This window comes from Arachis hypogaea, chromosome 11 (genome assembly GCF_003086295.3).
Source record: "Arachis hypogaea cultivar Tifrunner chromosome 11, arahy.Tifrunner.gnm2.J5K5, whole genome shotgun sequence".
NCBI lineage: Eukaryota > Viridiplantae > Streptophyta > Magnoliopsida > Fabales > Fabaceae > Arachis > Arachis hypogaea.
The window spans coordinates 40,171,387-40,182,276 of NC_092046.1; the positions used below are offsets into that span (position 1 = coordinate 40,171,387).

Sequence of the window (10,890 nt, forward strand, 5' to 3'; positions counted from 1 at the left end):
AATAAAACTTTACGTGAGTAAGGGTCGATCCCACGGAGATTGTTGGTATGAAGCAAGCTATGGTCATCTTGTATATCTCAGTCAGGCAGATATCAAATAGTTATGGAGTTTTCGAAAATTAATAATAAATAAATAGAAAATAAAGATAGAAATACTTATGTAACTCATTGGTGAGAATTTCAGATAAGCGTATAGAGATGTTTTTGTTCTTCTGAACTTCTGCTTTCCTGCTGTCTTCATCCAATCAGTCCTACTCCTTTCCATGGCAAACTTTATGTAAGGGCATCACCGTTGTCAATGGCTACATCCCATCCTCTTGTGAAAAAGGTCCAAATGCTCTGTCATAGCACGGCTAATCATCTGAGGTTCTCGATCATACTGGAATAGGATTCACCCTCCTTTTGTGTCTGTCACTACGGCCAGCACTCGTGAGTTTGAAGTTCGTCACAGTCATTCAATCCCTGAATCCTACTCGGAATACCACAGACAAGGTTTAGACTTTCCGGACTCTCATGAATGCCGTCATCAATCTAGCTTATACCATGAAGATTCTGATTAAGAGATCCAAGAGATATTCATTCAATCTAAGGTGGAACGGAAGTGGTTGTCAGGCACGCGTTCGTAAGGGAATGATGATGATTGTCACGTTCATCACATTCATATTAAAGTGCGAATGAATATCTTAGAAGCGGAATAAATTGAATTGAATAAAGAAACAGTAGTACTTTGCATTAATTCATGAGGAACAGCAGAGCTCCACACCGTAATCTATGGAGTGTAGAAACTCTACCATTGAAAAATACATAAGTGAAAGGTTCAGGCATGGCCAAATGGCCAGCCCCCAAACATGATCAATATGATCCAAAGATGAACTAAAATCATAAGATGTCTAAAAGACTAGTAAAAAGTTCTATTTATACTAAACTAGTTACTAGGGTTTACAGAAATAAGTAATTGATGCATAAATCTACTTCCAGGGCCCACTTGGTGTGTGCTTGGGCTGAGCTTGAAGTTTACACGTGCAGAGGCTTCTTCTGGAGTTGAACGCCAAGTTGTAACGTGTTTTTGGCGTTCAACTCTGGTTCGTGACGTGTTTCTGGCGTTTAACTCCAGACTGCAGCGTAGAACTGGCGTTCAACGCCCTTTTGCATCATCTAAACTCGGCCAAAGTATGGACTATTATATATTGTTGGAAAGCCCTGGATGTCTACTTTCCAACTCAATTGGAAGCAAGCCATTGTAAGTTCTGTAGCTCCAGAAAATCTACTTTGAGTGCAGGGAGGTCAGAATCCAACAGCATCAGCAGTCCTTCTTCAACCTCTGAATCTGATTTTTGCTCAAGTCCCTCAATTTCAGCCAGAAAATACCTAAAATAAAAAAAAACACACAAACTCATAGTAAAGTCCAGAAATTTGAATTTAATATAAAAACTAATAAAAGCATCCCTAAAAGTAACTAGATCCTACTAAAAACATACTAGAAACAATGCCAAAAAGCGTATAAATTATCTGCTCATCACAACACCAAACTTAAATTCTTGCTTGTCCCCAAGAAACTGAAAATCAAATAGGATAAAAAGAAGAGAATATACAATAAATTCCAAACTATCAATGAAACATAGCTCCAATCAGATGAGCGGGACTTGTAGCTTTTTGCCTCTTGAATAGTTTTGGCATCTCACTTTATCCATTGAGGTTCAGAATGATTGGTATCTATAGGAACTCAGAGTTCAGATAGTGTTATTGATTCTCCTAGTTCAGTATGTTGATTCTTGAACACAGCTACTTTATGAGTCTTGGCCGTGGCCCTAAGCACTTTGTTTTCCAGTATTACCACCAGATACATAAATGCCACAGACACATAATTGGGTGAACCTTTTTAGATTGTGACTCAGCTTTGCTAAAGCCCCTAATTAGAGGTGTCCAGGGTTCTTAAGCACACTCTTCTTTTGCTTTGGACCTTGACTTTAACCGCTCAGTCTCAAGTTTTCACTTCATACCTTCACGCCACAAGCACATGGTTAGGGACAGCTTGGTTTAGCCGCTTAGGCCAGGATTTTATTCCTTTAGGCCCTCCTATCCACTGATGCTCAAAGCCTTGGGATCCTTTTTATTACCCTTGCCTTTTGGTTTTAAGGGTTATTGGCTTTTTGCTCTTGCCTTTTGGTTTTAAGAGCTTTGGCTTTTTCTGCTTGCTTTTTTTCTTTTTCTTTGTCTTTTTTTTTTGCTATTTTTTTTTTCTGTAAGCTTTGTATTCACTGCTTTTTCTTGCTTCAAGAATCATTTTTATGATTTTTCAGATTATCAAATAACATGTCTCCTTGTCATCATTCTTTCAAGAGCCAACATATTTAACATTCTTAAACAACAACTTCAAAAGGCATATGCACTGTTCAAGCATTCATTCAGAAAACAAAAAGTATTGTCACCATATCAATATAATTAAACTAAGTTCAAGGATAAATTCCAAACTCATGTACTTCTTGTTATTTTGAATTAAAACATTTTTCATTTAAAAGAGGTGATGGATTCATAGGACATTCATAACTTTAAGACATAGTTACTAAATACTAATGATCATGTAATAAGACACAAACATAGATAAGCACTTAACATAAAGAAAACAAAAAATAGAGAAAGTAAGAACAAGGAATGAGTCCACCTTAGTGATGGTGGCGTTTCCTTCTTGAGGAACCAATGATGTCCTTGAGCTCTTCTATGTCTCTTCCTTGTCTTTGTTGCTCCTCCCTCATTGCTCTTTGATCTTCTCTAATTTCATGAAGGATAATGGAGTGCTCTTGATGTTCCACCCTTAATTGTCCCATGTTGGAACTTAATTCTCCTAGGGAGGTATCGATTTGCTCCCAAAAATTCTGTGGAGAAAAGTGCATCCCTTGAGGTATCTTAGGGATTTCTTGATGGTGAGCTTCCTCATGCGTTTCTTGAGCTCCATGAGTGGGCTCTCTTGTTTGCTCCATCATTTTCTTAGTGATGAGCTTCTCTTTCTCAATGGGAATGTCTCCTTCTATGAAAGTTCCAGCTGAGTAACATAGATGGCAAATAAGATGAGGGAAAGCTAGCCTTGCCAAGGGGGAGGGCTTTTCAGCTATTTTGTAGAGTTCAAGGGAGATGACTTCATGAACTTCTACTTCCTCACCAATTATGATGCTATGAATCATGATGGCCCGATCCACAGTAACTTCAGATCGGTTGCTAGTGGGGATGATGGAGCGTTGGATGAACTCCAACCATCCTCTAGCCACAGGCTTAAGGTCCAGTCTTCTAAGTTGAACCGGTTTGCCTTTTGAGTCAATCTTCCATTGAGCTCCTTCCACACATATGTCCATGAGGACTTGGTCTAACCTTTGATCAAAGTTGACCCTTCTAGTGTAGGGGCGTGCATCTCCTTGCATCATAGGCAAGTTGAACGCCAAGCTCACATTTTTCGGACTAAAATCTAAGTATTTCCCCCGAACCATGGTGAGATAATTCTTTGGGTTCGGGTTCTTACTTTGATCATGGTTCTTAGTGATCCATGCATTGGCATAGAAATCTTGAACCATTAGGATGCCGACTTGTTGGATGGGGTTTGTTAGAACTTCCCAACCTCTTCTTTGGATTTCATGTCGGATCTCCGGATACTCATTTCTCTTGAGCTTGAAAGGGACCTCGGGGATCACCTTCTTCTTGGCCACAACATCATAGAAATGGTCTTGATGAGCTTTGGAGATGAATCTTTCCATCTTCCATGACTCGAAGGTGGAAGCTTTTGTCTTCTCTTTCCCTTTTCTAGAGGATTCTCCGGTCTTAGGTGCCATCAATGGTAATGGAAAAACAAAAAGCTTATGCTTTTACCACACCAAACTTAGAATATTGCTCGCCCTCGAGCAAGAGAAGAAAGAATAGATGAAGAAGAAGAAGAAAATATGGAGGAGAGGAGGGAGATGTGTATTCGGCCAAGAAGGGGAAGAGAGGGTTGTGTTGTGTGAAAATGAGGAAGAATGGAGGGCTTTATATAGGGTGGGGAGGGGGGTTAGTTTCGGCCATATAGGGTGGGTTTGGGTGGAAAATTGATTTTGAATTTTGAAGGTAGGTGGAGTTTATAAGGTAGGTTTATGGGGAAGAGTGGATGGATGTGAGTGGTGAAGTGAGGATAGGGAAGAGAGATTGAGGTGATTGGTGAAGAGTTTTGGGGAAGAGTGTTTATTGGGAAGAGAGGATGAACATTGAGAAGAGGGAAGAGAATGAGTGGTGGTAGGTGGGGATCCTGAGGGGTCCACAGATGCTGAGTTGATCCTGTGGGGTCCACAGATCCTGAGGTGTCAAGGATTTGCATCCCTGCACCAATTAGGCATGTAAAATGCCTTTACATGCAATTCTGGCGTTTAAACGCCGAATTGATGCTTGTTCTGGGCGTTCAGCGCCCAGATGCAGCATATTTCTGGCGTTGAACGCCAGCCAGATGCTTGTTTCTGGCGTTCAGCGCCAGCTCTTCCTCAGTGTGCATTTCTGGTGTCTGAACGCTAGGATGCTGCTTGTTTCTGGCGTTCAACGCCAGATCCATGCTCTGTTCTGGCGTTGAATGCCAACCAGATGCTTCTTACTGGTGTTTAAACGCCAGTAAGATCCTCCTCCAGGGTGTGATTTTTTTCTGCTGTTTTTGATTCTGTTTTTAATTTTTTGATTTATTTTGTGACTCCACATGATCATGAACCTAATAAAACATGAAATAACAATAAAAATAAATTAAAATTAGATAAATAAAAATTGGGTTTCCTCCCAACAAGTGCTTCTTTAATGTCAATAGCTTGACAGTGGGCTCTCATGGAGCCTCACAGATGTTCAGAGCATTGTTGAGACTTCCCAACACTAAACTTAGAGTTTGGATATGGGAGTTCAACACCAAACTTAGAGTTTGGTTGTGGCCTCCCAACACCAAACTAAGAGTTTGACTGTGGGGGCTTTGGTTGACTCTGCAGTGGGAGAAGCTTACTGTGCCTCTTTTCCATGTTTACAGAAGGATAACCTTGAGTTGTAAACACAAGGGAGTCCTCATTCAATTGAAGGACTAGTTCACCTCTGTCGACATCAATCACAACTCTTGCTGTGGCTAGGAAGGGTCTTCCAAGGATGATGGATTCATCCTCATCCTTCCCAGTATCTAGGATTATGAAATCAGCAGGGATGTAAAGGCCTTCAACCTTTACTAACACGTCCTCTACTTATCCATAAGCCTCTTTTCTTGAGTTGTCTGCCATCTCTAATGAGATTTTAGCAGCTTGCACCTCAAAGATTCCCAGTTTCTCCATTACAGAGAGTGGCATGAGGTTTATTCCTGACCCAAGGTCACATAGAGCCTTCTCAAAGGTTATGGTGCCTATGGTGCAAGGTATTAGGAACTTTTCAGGATCCTGTTTCTTCTGAGGCAATCTCAGTTGATCCAATGCATTTAGTTCATTGGTGAACAGGGGAGGTTCATCTCCCAAAGTCTCTTTACCAAATAAATTGGCATTCAGCTTCATGATTGCACCAAGGAACTTGGCAACTTGCTCTTCAGTAACATCCTCATTCTCTTCAGAAGAGGAATACTCATCAGAGCTCATGAAGGGTGTAAGGAGGTTTAATAGAATCTCTATGGTCTCTAGATGACCCTCAGAGTCCTTTGGTTCCTCAAAGGGAAACTCCTTATTGATCACTGGACGTCCCAGGAGGTCTTCCTCCTTGGGATTCACGTCCTCCCCTTCCTCTCTAGGTTCGGCCATGTTGACTATGTCAATGGCCTTGCACTCTCCTTTTGGATTTTCTTCTGTATTGCTTGGGAGAGCACTAACAGGAGTTTCAGTGATCTTCTTACTCAGCTGGCCCACTTGTGCTTCCAAATTTCTAATGGAGGACCTTGTTTCATTCATGAAACTCACAGTGGCCTTAGATAGATCAGAGACTAAGTTTGCTAAATTAGAGGTATTTTGTTCAGAGTTCTCTGTCTGTTGCTGAGTGGATGATGGAAAAGGCTTGCTATTGCTAAACCTGTTTCTTCCACCATTATTAAAGCCTTGTTGAGGCTTTTGTTGATCCTTCCATGCGAGATTTGGGTGATTTCTCCATGAGGGATTATAGGTGTTTCCATATGGTTCACCCATGTAATTCACCTCTGCTATTGCAGGGTTCTCATGATCATAAGCTTCTTCTTCAGAAGATGCCTCTTGAGTACTGTTGGATGTAGCTTGCATTCCATTCAGACTCTGAGAAATCATATTGACTTGCTGAGTCAATATTTTATTCTGAGCCAATATGACATTCAGAGTATCAATTTCAAGAACTCCCTTCTTCTGAGGTGTCCCATTACTCACAGGATTCCTCTCAGAAGTGTACATAAACTGGTTGTTAGCAACCATGTCAATGAGTTCTTGAGCTTCCGCAGGCATTTTCTTTAGGTGAATGGATCCACCTGCAGAAGTAACCAATGACATCTTAGCTAATTCAGACAGACCATCATAGAATATATCCAGGATGGTCCATTCTGAAAGCATGCCAGAAGGACACTTTTTGGTCAGTTCCTTGTATCTCTCCCAAGCTTCATAGAGGGATTCACCTTCCTTCTATCTGAAGGTTTGAACATCCACTCTAAGCTTACTGAGCTTTTGAGGAGGAAAGAACTTGGCTAAGAAAGCCGTGATCATCTTATCCCAAGAGTTCAGGCTATCTTTAGGTTGAGAGTCTAACCACACTCTAGCTCTGTCTCTTACAGCAAATGGGAAAAGCATGAGCCTATAGACTTCAGGATCTACTCCATTAGTCTTAACAGTATCACATATCTGCAAGAATTCAGTTAAGAACTGATAAGGATCTTCAGATGGAAGTCCATGAAACTTGCAGTTTTGTTGCATCAGAGAAACTAATTGAGGTTTAAGCCCAAAGTTGTTTGCTCCAATGGTAGGGATGGAGATGCTTCTTCCATGTAAATTGGAATTAGGTGCAGTAAAGTCACCAAGCATCCTCCTTGCATTATTATTATTTTCGGCTGCCATCTCCTCTTCCTATTCAAAAATTTCTGTAAGGTTTTCTCTGGATTATTGTATTTTAGCTTCTCTTAGTTTCCTCTTCAGAGTCCTTTCAGGTTCAGGGTCTGCTTCAACAAGAATGTTCTTGTCCTTGCTCCAGCTCATATGAAAGAGAAGGGCACAAAAAAATAATAATAGGGATCCTTTTTACCCAGGTATAGAGGTTCCCTTGTTGTTAGTAGAAGAAGAAAAGGGAATAAGAGTGAAGAAGAATGGATAATCCAAACACAAAGGTGAGGATAAGAGCAATGATTTGAGATGAAGAGAAGTGTTAGTAAGTAATTAAATAAATAGAAGAAGATGAGGGAGAAGAGAATTTTCGAAAATAAAATTTTGAAAAGGGGTTAGTGATTTTCGAAAATTAGGAATGAAATCAAATTAAAATAAAAAATTGAAAACAATTTAAAAAGAATTTTTTGAAAAAGAGGGAGGTATTTTCGAAAATTAGAGAAGGGAAGTTAGTTAGGTAGTTTTGAAAAAGATAAGAAACAAACAAAAAGTTAATTAGTTAGTTGAAACAAATTTTAAAAATCAATTTTTAAAAGATAAGAAGATAAGAGGTTAGAAAAGATATTTGAAAAAGATAAGATAAAAAGATATTTTTGAAAAGATATGATTGAAATTAGTTTTGAAAAAGATTTGATTTTTAAAATCACAATTAATGACTTGATTCACAAGAAATCACAAGATATGATTCTAGAACTTAAAGTTTGAATCTTTCTTAACAAGGAAGTAACAAACTTGAAATTTTTGAATCAAAACATTAATTGTTGAAGATATTTTCGAAAATATGATATAAAATTAAGAAAAAGATTTTTGAAAAATATATTTTTTTAAAATTTTCGAAAAATAAGAAAAATGAAAAAGATTTTATTTTTGAAAAAGATAAGATTTTTAAATTGAAAATTTGATTTGACTCATAAGAAACAACTAAATTTTTTAAAATTTTTGAAAAAGTCAACTCAAATTTTCGAATTTTATGAGAGAAAAAAGGAAAGATATTTGTTTTTGATTTTTTTAATTTTTAATGATGAAAGAGAAAAACAAAAAAAAATGACTCACAACATGAAAATTATGAATCAAAACACATGATGCATGCAAGAATGCTATGAATGTCAAGATGAACACCAAGAACACCTTGAAGGTCATGATGAACATCAAGAATATATTTTTGAAAAATTTTCAATGCAAAGAAAACATGCAAGACACCAAACTTAGAAATCTTTCATGTTCAGACACTATGAATGCAAAAATGGACATGAAAAACAAGAAAAGACACAAAACAAAAAAACATCAAGATCAAACAAGAAGACTTACCAAGAACAACTTGAAGATCATGAAGAACACTATGAATGCATGATTTTTTCGAAAAATGTAAGATGAACATGCAATAGACACCAAACTTAAAATCTGACTCAAGACTCAAACAAGAAACACAAAATATTTTTTATTTTTATGATTTTCTAAATTTTTTTTTGATATTTTTCGAAAATTAATTTGAAAAAGAAAAATAAGGATTCCAAAATTTTTAATATGAATTCTAGGAATCTTGCATTCTTAGTCTAAAGCTTCAGTCCAGGAATTAGACATGGCTCACTAGCCAGCCAAGCTTTCAGTGAAAGCTCCGGTCCAAAACACTAGACATGGCCAATGGCCAGCCAACCTTCAGCATGTAACTCAGATATACTGCTCATTAATTATCAAATTAACTTGCCTCTATGAAGATGGTTTGGAAGCCTCAGTCCAAAAGAATTTAGACATGGCTTTACAGCCAGCCAGGCTTCAACATGCTTCATGAAACACTAGAATTCATTCTTAAAAATTCTGAAGAACATAAATAAAAAAATTTTTTTTTTGAAAATAAAGGAGAAATTTTTGAAAGATTTTTGAAAACTTTTGAAAAGAAAATTACCTAATCTGAGCAACAAGATGAACCGTCAGTTGTCCAAACTCAAAACAATCCCCGGCAACGCCGCCAAAAACTTGGTATGCGAAATTGTTACTCTGAGGTTGTAAAATTTGTTGTTCGTTCTCTCCCTGGCAATGGCGCCAATAACTGGTGCACAATACCATGGTCCAAACATAACTTCACAACTTCGCACAACTAACCAGCAAGTGCACTGGGTCGTCCAAGTAATAAAACCTTACGTGAGTAAGGGTCGATCCCACGGAGATTGTTGGTATGAAGCAAGCTATGGTCATCTTGTATATCTTAGTTAGGCGGATATCAAATAGTTATGGAGTTTTCAAAAATTAATAATAAATAAATAGAAAATAAAGATAGAAATACTTATGTAACTCATTGGTGAGAATTTCAGATAAGCGTATAGAGATGCTTTCGTTCTTTTGAACTTCTGTTTCCTGCTGTCTTCATCCAATCAGTCCTACTCCTTTCCATGGCAAACTTTATGTAAGGGCATCACCGTTGTCAATGGCTACATCCCATCCTCTTGTGAAAAAGGTCCAAATGCTCTGTCACAGCACAGCTAATCATCTGAGGTTCTCGATCATACTGGAATAGGATTCACCCTCTTTTTGTGTCTGTCACTACGCCCAGCACTCGCGAGTTTGAAGTTCGTCACAGTCATTCAATCCCTGAATCCTACTCGGAATACCACAGACAAGGTTTAGACTTTCCGGACTCTCATGAATGCCGCCATCAATCTAGCTTATACCACGAAGATTCTGATTAAGAGATCCAAGAGATATTCATTCAATCTAAGGTGGAACGGAAGTGGTTGTCAGGCACGCATTCGTAAGGGAATGATGATGATTGTCACGTTCATCACATTCATATTGAAGTGCGAATGAATATCTTAGAAGCGGAATAAGTTGAATTGAATAAAGAAACAGTAGTACTTTGCATTAATTCATGAGGAACAGCAGAGCTCCACACCTTAATCTATGGAGTGTAGAAACTCTACCGTTGAAAAATACATAAGTGAAAGGTTCAGGCATGGCTGAATGGCCAGCCCCCAAACGTGATCAATATGATCCAAAGATGAACTAAAATCATAAGATGTCTAAAAGACTAGTAAAAAGTTCTATTTATACTAAACTAGTTACTAGGGTTTACAGAAATAAGTAATTGATGCATAAATCCACTTCCGGGGCCCACTTGGTGTGTGCTTGGGCTGAGCTTGAAGTTTACACGTGCAGAGGCTTCTTCTGGAGTTGAACGCCAAGTTGTAACGTGTTTTTGGCGTTCAACTCTGGTTCGTGACGTGTTTCTGGCGTTTAACTCCAGACTGCAGCGTAGAACTGGCGTTCAACGCCCTTTTGCGTCATCTAAACTCGGCCAAAGTATGTTCTATTATATATTGCTGGAAAGCCCTAGATGTCTACTTTCCAACGCAATTGGAAGCGCGCCATTTTGAGTTCTGTAGCTCCAGAAAATCCACTTTGAGTGCAGGGAGGTCAGAATCCAACAACATCAGCAGTCCTTCTTCAACCTCTGAATATGATTTTTGCTCAAGTCCCTCAATTTCAGCCAGAAAATACCTGAAATCATAGAAAAACACACAAACTCATAGTAAAGTCCAGAAATGTGAATTTAACATAAAAACTAATAAAAACATCCCTAAAAGTAACTAGATCTTACTAAAAACATACTAAAAACAATGCCAAAAAGCGTATAAATTATCCGCTCATCATTTTGCAAGCTCTACTCCCTTGTAGTCTTCTGTGAATTCCTCCACTTCTTTGCAAACTTCTTCAACTGCAACCACGTCTTGATCAAAGTCTTCGATATCTTCCTCATCACTCAAGTCATAAATTGGAGGTTGAGAAAAGTCTACCTCTGCATCATCTTCGTATTCACTTGGGGAAGA

General features: G+C 38.4%; 1 non-coding gene across 1 annotated transcript; it reads left to right on the forward strand.

Annotated features, from left to right (window-relative positions):
* The first annotated feature begins 6,527 nt into the window (after positions 1 to 6,527).
* LOC112725863 (small nucleolar RNA R71) lies at positions 6,528 to 6,631 on the forward strand. The gene has a single exon (XR_003164944.1). It is a non-coding gene; the product is annotated as a small nucleolar RNA R71 (small nucleolar RNA).
* Positions 6,632 to 10,890: the final 4,259 nt, after the last annotated feature.